The sequence below is a fragment of the Anolis sagrei genome, chromosome 4, assembly GCF_037176765.1.
Source record: "Anolis sagrei isolate rAnoSag1 chromosome 4, rAnoSag1.mat, whole genome shotgun sequence".
Classification (NCBI taxonomy): domain Eukaryota; kingdom Metazoa; phylum Chordata; class Lepidosauria; order Squamata; family Dactyloidae; genus Anolis; species Anolis sagrei.
The window spans coordinates 121,721,993-121,731,451 of NC_090024.1; positions in this window are offsets into that span (position 1 = coordinate 121,721,993).

The window sequence follows — 9,459 nt, forward strand, 5'->3', positions numbered from 1 at the left end:
GTGTGGTGGAAGTGCTTCCTTTGGGGACTTTAAAACAGTGGCTGGATGGCCATCTGTCGGGGGTGCTAAATGCTTTTCCTGCATGGAAAGGGTTGGACTGGATGGCCCATGTGGTCTCTTACAGCTCTATAAATCTATATAAATAAAAATGTAATGTTCGTTTGTGGAATTCAAAAACCACTGGATGAATTGTCACCAAATTTGGACACAAGACACCTAACAACCCAATGTATGTCCTTCACTCAAAAAAATGATTTTGTCATTTGGGAGTTGTAGTTGCTGGGATTTATAGTTCACCTACAGTCAAAGAGCATTCTGAACCCCACCAACAATGGAATTGAACCAAACTTGGCACACAGAACTCCCATGACCAACAGAAAATACTGGAAGGGTTTGGTGGGCAGTGTCCTTTGGTTTTGGCATTGTAGTTCACCTACATCCAGAGATCACTGTGAACTCAAACAATGATGGATCTGGACCAAACTCTACACAAAAACTCAATATGCCCAAATGTGAACACTGGTGGAGTGTGGCGAAAATAGAATCTTGACATTTGGGAGTTGTAATTACTGGAATTTATAGTTCACCTACAATCACAAAGCATTTTGAACCCCACCAACGATAGAATTGGGCCAAACCTTCCACACAGAACCCCCATGTGGGCCACAGCAACACATGGCAGGGGACAGCTAGTAATAATAATAAAACTTTATTTATACCCCACCACCATCTCCCCAAGGGACTTGGAGTGACTTACATGAGGCCAAGCCCAACAGTATATCAATAAACAAAAACAATAAATGCAATACAATTAATATAAATCACATCTGAACAATAACCAATAAACAGTAACACACAAGGATTTAAAAACCTATGGCCGGGCCAAATGTAATAGTTTAAAAATTAAGAAATAAACACTGGGCATGAACAAGGTAGGATATAACTGTATAGGGTTTTCAAAGAGAGATGAGGGAACACAGTCAATCCCAAACCAGTAGTAAAGTGCATTCTGAGGGCATATTGCTGAGAATTTTCCTTATTCTGGGAAGGCACACTGGAACAGCCATGTTTTCAGGCTCCTCCTAAAGACTGCCAGAGTTGGGGCATGCCTGATGTCCTTGGGAAGTGAGTTCCAGAGTCGGGGGGCCACCACCGAGAAGGCCCTCTTCCTCATCCCCATCAATCACGCCTGCGAAGGAGGTGGGAGCGTGAGCAGGGCCTCTCCAGATGATTGAAGAGGTCATGTGGGTTCGTACACAGAAATGCTTTATGATTCTTCTGGAGGAACGCTCCAGTTCTTTCAGAGCATATTGGAAAGTAAAACAGGGAAGGGCATCTCATTTAACTCATGCTATTCTTTCCACTTACAGATGACTTCCATTTGTGGATACAATCCTGGGAATATTTAAGTTGGTACACTTATTACATTGAGGTACAAAATAGTTAAACTAATTAACAGTAATTAACAAATATTATGCTATTCCTACATTGAAACTAAAGTCCCAGTTAAGGTACAACCGAAATGAACCCCAAGGATTGTTAGTTTTTGGCCACAGAAACAATTGTGCACACACACTCTCCCCGCTCCAATGCTATCTAAATGATATTTAAAAAATAACCGAATAATTATAATAGTGATTGTATCTCTAGGACAGATTCAGAATGTTAACTGCCTATCTTTGCATATTTTTGTAGTGGTTCTTGTTCCCACCGTCCCCAGTAAATACACTTAGGGTAATTCTTAGCATGGAGCCAGTTTGGATATGTGCACCGTAAGTTTCTCAGGCAATTGGACTTTGTGGTATGTCTGGACCAGCAGTAGGATTCACAAAAAGTCAACCCTTTTTAATTCTTATAGACTGAACTGCTTTTACGTTTATGGAATATAGCACCTTCTCATTCTTAGGTCTTGACTTGTGCCACACTTACAGTGTTAAACCATCACTGCCTTAACAGAAAAATGAAATCCATAAAAAGGATTTGGCGGACATCAGTTACGTTGTGTCCGAATAATCTTTCTTGGGTTGACTTGATGCATTCAGATACAGCTAGACAGTCCCGCTGTTCATTCCAGTGACAGTAATAAAGTGCATTTAAGTTATCATTTGCTTGAAAACACAGTTTATATTTGGTTATTACTTTCAGTTCCAATAGTGGATGTGTTTTTAAAACACTGCATTTCCTATTGCAAGTTGGGACTAGAGTTGATATGTATGTTCTAGTGGCATATAAGTAACTTGACATATCATTTTCTTTGACATGGCATTACCAAAGCCATCATTGATGACATTTTTAAGTATTCTACAGTGTTTTGAAATTTAAGAAAGCCATTCTCAGTGAGTATTTTGTTACATTGATCTAAAAAGAGAGAGATCTGCAAGGAGAGGTAGGCCAGCAGGCAGCCGAATACCACTTCAGCTCCAGGGCTGACTCTCTCCTTACTACGAATTCTCCTGTGAGAAGGATTGTGATCATCTTCTGAAAGCAAATGTTGTGCCTGTCTTGATTTTATTACTGTTACTTATAATCTCTTTCCAAAGAAATAAAACAATATACTTTTAAATTTGGGGTCGTGTTTTACTTTGGCATCACTACAACGCTGAGAATTAGAATCATAGAATCAAAGAGTTGGAAGAGACCTCATGGGCCATCCAGTCCAACCCCCTGCCAAGAAGCAGGAATATTGCATTCAAATCACCCCTGAGAGATGGCCATCCAGCCTCCGTTTAAAAGCTTCCAAAGAAGGAGCCTCCACCACACTCAAGGACAGAGAGTTCCACTGCTGAACGGCTCTCACAGTCAGGAAGTTATTTCTCATGTTCAGATGGAATCTCCTTTCATAGAATCATAGAATCAAAGAGTTGGAAGAGACCTCATGGGCCATCCAGTCCAACCCCCTGCCAAGAAGCAGGAATATTGCATTCAAATCACCCCTGACAAATGGCCATCCAGCCTCTGCTTAAAAGCTTCCAAAGAAGGAGCCTCCACCACACTCCGGGGCAGAGAGTTCCACTGCTGAACGGCTCTCACAGTCAGGAAGTTCTTCCTCATGTTCAGATGGAATCTCCTTTCTTGTAGTTTGAAGCCATTGTTTCGCGTCCTAGTCTCCAGGAAAGGCGATAACAAGCTTGCTCCCTCCTCCCTGTGGCTTCCTCTCACATATTTATACATGGCTATCATATCTCCTCTCAGCCTTGTCTTCTTCAGGCTAAACATGCCCAGCTCCTTAAGCCGCTCCTCATAGGGCTTGTTCTCCAGACCCTTGATCATTTTAGTCGCCCTCCTCTAGGCACATTCCAGCTTGTCAATATCTCTCTTCAATTGTGGTGCCCAGAATTGGACACAATATTCCAGATGTGGTCTAACCAAAGCAGAATAGAGGGGTAGCATGACTTCCTTAGATCTAGACACTATGCTCCTTTTGATGCAGGCCAAATTCCCATTGGCTTTTTTTGCTGCCACATCACATTGTTGTAAAGTTATAGTTCCTGCAGCCTTTGTGGAGAAACTAAAAGGACACCAGCTTGGCAGATCTGCAGCAACCATTGCCTGGTAAGGGACCACTCGGGCTATCCATAACGCAGCTTGGAGCCGGGAGTTGGGGTGTCACGCCAGCAGGGTTAAGAAATATTGCCCAAGGAGGGGTCAGAAGATAGGAACGGTTTATCAAGCAGTTGCCTGTCCCTTGTCGGCAGATCAAGAAAGCTACCGGTTTTTCAAGATTATATGGCATTTTATTCGTTTGTTCGAAGATTTAAGCCTTAATAAAGAACTTTGTTGGACTTATTTTGAGCCTCTACAGAACTTTGTTTTGGGAAACCTAAGGGACCCTTTAGCTGAGGTACCCCGGCGTCCCATTGGGTATACAGAAAACACGTCCTATAAACAGACATTGTCATAGGCCCAGTGCACGACAGCACAATATGGATCAAAACATGTTTATTTGCAAAATTAGGCATTTTCTCCAGACATTTGTTGCTGTCTTCCACTGTTCTGGGGAAACTGTCCTTGCCTCCATAAACAAGGCAGCCTCTTGTTTACATGCTCAATACATCCTGAACTTATCCCCCACCCTTAGATGGAGCATATTTTCCAGGTTTTTTTATATATAAATATAGCTTTATAGCTTTGGCCACGGTAGTCCACGCTCTGGTTACATCCCGCTTAGACTACTGCAACGCTCTCTACGTGGGGTTGCCTTTGAAGACGGCCCGGAAGCTTCAATTGGTCCAACGTGCGGCAGCCATGATACTAACAGGAGCGGGACGCAGGGAGCATACAACCCCCTTGTTGTACCAGCTCCACTGGCTGCCGATTTGCTACCAGGCTCAATTCAAGGTGCTGGCGTTGGCCTATAAAGCCTTAAACGGTTCTGGCCCAAGATACCTATCCGACCGCATCTCGACCTACGAGCCCACCAGGACTTTGAGATCTTCCGGGGAGGCCCTGCTCTCCATCCCGCCTGCTTCACAAGCACGGCTGGCGGGGACGAGAGATAGGGCCTTCTCGGTGGTGGCTCCTCGGCTGTGGAACACTCTTCCCGTGGACATTAAACTGGCTCCTTCCCTGATGATATTCCGCAGGAAATTAAAGACTTGGTTGTTCAAGAAGGTGTTCGAACAAGAAGTGCAATGATTGGTAATGACTATAGGAATGGAACAACGGAAAATGATACTGGATTGTGGCTGGGACGATGAGACGGCGCTGAATGGTTTTCGTAGTAATGACAATGTTTTGTATAATCCAATTTGTTTGGATTGTGAATTGTTTTTATACTGTGTCTTGAATTTTGTTGTTCCTATGTTGTACACCGCTGTGAGTTGCCTCTGGGCTGAGAACAGCGGTATATAAGCAAAGTAAATAAATAAATAAATAAATAAATAAATAAATTTACTTTGGAAAATTGGTATCCAGCTGCCGAGAGATTTCAAACCCCATGACAAATACAGCAAACCAGCCAGTATCTACAATAGAAACACCATAGCATGTTTATAAAACAGATAAGGTATCATAAACAGAAGTAGAAATCCCCCATGCGAAGGCCACAGACCCTAATTCTGTCTCAAGTGAAGCCCACACTAATTTTCACGTGTTTCACCCAGTTTTGAAGCTATGCCGGTGCTTGAGCACAGCTAAGAACTTAATGCTGGTTCCATTGAACTGGTACTTTCAACTTCCAATCCTAACTTATGAATGTTTCTGTTTCTTATGCTGGCTGCTGAGGAAAACGGAAAGCACAATCTTATCCCAGGTTTAGCTACCCAGGTTTAGTAAGTTACAAAGAGAAATAGCTCAACCAGTTGCTTGAATCTGTTGTCATATTTTCCAGTTTTTATGATTAATGGGCAAAACAGATGGTTTCCACTTGTCAGCAAAATACTGGAATGTCATTAGAACCAGTAGGTTTGTAAATCGGTCACAAATCTGCTGTAGTTTAAAAATAGCCAAAGACAAACATTGGAGGGAACATATTACAAGTCGGGTTTCGACTTCAAGATTGTCCCAGGCCCTGAGATTTCTACGCCAAAGCCTGAGGCTTAAGGACAGCCACTGGGAATGTCATCATGTGTTATGTATTAAGTATCACTCAGAGTTGCTTACAGCTTATTATTCAAACACATACCCATAGATGTTCCTGTCGGGAAATTATGACAAAAACCTGAGCTATTGCAGCTGTTTCCAGATCACATTGAAATAAGGGAATTATTCCTTCTCACTTACTTAGGGGATAAGAAACATTTAATAGAATCTAGCTGCGTGTAGGCAGGAGACGGAGTAGAGCAGAGATTGAGACCCAGTGCCACAATGACTGAGAGGGAAGGACAAATTGAAATATGAAAACAGATCCATTGGAGAGGCTTTGCAAGTTGCAGCAACAAAGCTGCAGTTCGGCCGGTGGAGCTGCAGATTTGCACACAACTAGAGAATATTGACTGCGTTTAAGTTTCTGGGTGTAATTGTTAAGAAGGATCTGACCTGGTGCACCTATAAGCCTTAGGTGGTTCTCAACCTTCCTAATGCCGCGACCCCTTAGTACAGTTCCTTATGTTGTGGTGACACCCAACCATAACATTATTTTCATTGCTACTTCATACCAGTAAGGTAATGCTCAAGATCCTGCAAGGAAGACTCCAGCAATACATGGAGCGAGAGTTGCCAGATGTTCAAGCTGGGTTTAGAAAAGGCAGAGGAACGAGAGACCAGATTGCCAATATCCGCTGGATAATGGAGAAAGGCAGGGAGTTTCAGAAAAACATCTACTTCTGCTTCATTGACTATTCTAAAGCCTTTGACTGTGTGGATCATAATAAATTGTGGCAAGTTCTTGGCGGGATGGGCATACCAAGCCACCTTGTCTCTCTCCTGAGGAATCTGTACAAGGACCAAGTAGCAACAGTCAGAACTGACCACGGAACAACAGACTGGTTCAAGATTGGGAAAGGCGTACGGCAAGGCTGCATACTCTCACCCAACCTTTTTAACTTGTATGCAGAACACATCATGCGATGTGCGGGGCTGGATGAATGCAAAGCTGGGGTGAAAATTGCTGGAAGAAATATTAACAACCTCAGATACGCAGATGACACCACTCTGATGGCCGAAAGCGAGGAGGAGCTGAGGAGCCTTTTAATCAAGGTGAAAGAAGAAAGCGCAAAAGCCGGGTTGCAGCTAAACGTCAAAAAAACCAAGATTATGGCAACAAGAATGATTGACAACTGGAAAATAGAGGGAGAAACCGTGGAGGCCGTGACAGACTTTGTATTTCTAGGTGCAAAGATTACTGCAGATGCAGACTGTAGCCAGGAAATCAGAAGACGCTTACTTCTTGGGAGGAGAGCAATGTCCAGTCTCGATAAAATAGTAAAGAGTAGAGACATCAGACTGGCAACAAAGATCTGCCTAGTCAAAGCCATGGTATTCCCTGTAGTAACCTACGGATGTGAGAGCTGGACCTTAGGGAAGGCTGAGCGAAGGAAGATCGATGCTTTTGAGCTGTGGTGTTGGAGGAAAGTGCTGAGAGTGCCTTGGACTGCGAGAAGATCCAACCAGTCCATCCTCCAGGAAATAAAGCCCGACTGCTCACTGGAGGGAAAGATACTAGAGACAAAGTTGAAGTACTTTGGCCACATCATGAGGAGACAGGAAAGCCTAGAGAAGACAATTATGCTGGGGAAAGTGGAAGGCAAAAGGAAGAGGGGCCGACCAAGGGCAAGATGGATGGATGGCATCCTTGAAGTGACTGGACTGACCTTGAGGGAGCTGGGGGTGGTAACGGCCGACAGGGAGCTCTGGCGTGGGCTGGTCCATGAGGTCACGAAGAGTCGGAGACGACTGAACGAATGAACAACAACAACTTCATAACTGTCATTTTGCTCCTGTTATGAATCGTAATGTACATATCTGATAGGCAAGATGTTTTTTCATTCACTGGACCAAATTTGGCCCAAATACCCAATACACCCAAATTTGAATACTGGTGGGTTTGGGAGGATTGATTTTGTCATTTGGGAGATGTAGTTGCTGGGATTTATAGTTCACCTACAATCAAAGAGAATTCTAAAGTTCACCAATGATTGAATTAAACCAAACTTGGCACACAGAACTCCCATGACCAAGAGGAAATACTGGGAGGGTCTGGTGGACATCGACCTTGAATTTTTGGAGTTGTAGTTCACCTACATCCAGAGAGCACTGTGGACTCAAACAATGATGGATCTGGACCAAACTTGACACAAATAATCAATGTCCCCAAATGTGAACACTGGTGGAGTTTGGGGAAAATAGACCTCAGCTTTTGGGAGTTGTAGTTGCTGGGACTTATAGTTCACCCACAATGAAATAGCATTCTGAACCTCATCAACGATAGAATTGGACCAAACTTCCAACACAGAACCCCCATGACCAACAGAAAATACTATGTTTTATGATGGTCTTTGGCGACCCCTCTGACACCCCCTCGCGACACCCACAGGGGTCCCGACCCCCAGGCTGCCTTAGGTGATCCCTCGTCTGAGTAGGATTGTCTTCCAAGATCAGTGTACTGGCGGTGGATCCGTAGGTGACTGTGGAGCCCTATTCTTGATCTGCATGTTCTCCCGCAGTGAGGGCATTGGTTTCCAGATGGAAGGCGGTCCCGCTCGGGGTTGGCTTGATGCGCCTTCTTCTTGGCACGTTTCTCTCTTTCGCCCTCCATTCATGCCTCTTCAAATTCTACAGCACTGCTGGTCACAGCTGACCTCCAGCTGGAGCACTCAAGGGCCAGGGCTTCCCAGTTCCCAGTGTCTATGCCAGAATTTTAAGGTTGTCTTTGAGCCAACCCATAAGGCAGCATTGGTGAAGAGGGCCCAGGAGAGATTGTACTATCTGAGACTTCTAAGGAACTGACAACTGAATAAAAAACTGCTCTTGACTTTCTACAGCTGTGCTCTAGAGAATATCCTAACTTACTGCATCTGCATATGGTTTGGTAACTGCACAGTGGTAGATACTAGGAAGGCGCTACAAAGGGTTATCATTTCTGCACAGAGAATCATTTGTTGCCCTCTCCCCTCTTTGGAAGAAGTCCCACAGGCTTTAAAAGGCTCAGAACATTCTTAAGGACCCATCTCACCCAGCATATTCCTTTTTTGAATTATTACTATTGGGCAGACAGTACAGGATGACAAAGACAAGGACAAACAGACTGAGAGATAGCTTTTATCCCAGAGCTGTGGCTATGTTGAACTCTATGGTTTCACACTGATGTGGCATTGGAGGCTGTGTGGTGGTGGTTGTGGTGTGGAGAGATGGGTGTGTTGTTTTGTAGTGTGTGCTGGGGAAAGAATTTAATTTTATTATGCAACAGCACAACGACAATAAGGCCATTCCATTCAATTCTGTTCTATTGTGCTCCTTTAGCAATTCTTCCTGCCCCTGCGCTTAAACAGTGCCGTGTTTCTAAATGCTCAGCTAAAAAAGGTAACATTACCGTAATGCTAGTACAGGAAGAGTAGAGACATCACACTGGCAACGAAGATCCGCATAGTTAAAGTAATGGTATTGCCCATAATCACCTACGGATGTGAGAGCTGGACCATAGGGAAGGCTGAGCGAAGGAAGATAGAGGCTTTTGAACTGTGGTGTTGGAGGAAAGTTCTGAGAGTGCCTTGGACTGTGAGAAGATCCAACCAGTCCATACTTCAGGAAATAAAGCCTGAGTGCTCATTGGAGGGAAGGATAGTAGAGGCCAAGATGAAGTACTTTGGCCACATCATGAGAAGAAAGGAAAGCTTAGAGAAGACAACAGTGCTGGGGAAAATGGAAGGAAAAAGGAAGAGAGGCCGACCAAGGGCAAGATGGATGGATGGTATTCTTGAAGTGACTGGATTGACTCTGAAGGAGCTGGGGGAGGTGACGACTGACAGGGAGCTCTGGCGTGGGCTGGTCCATGAGGTCACGAAGAGTTGGAAACGACTGAAC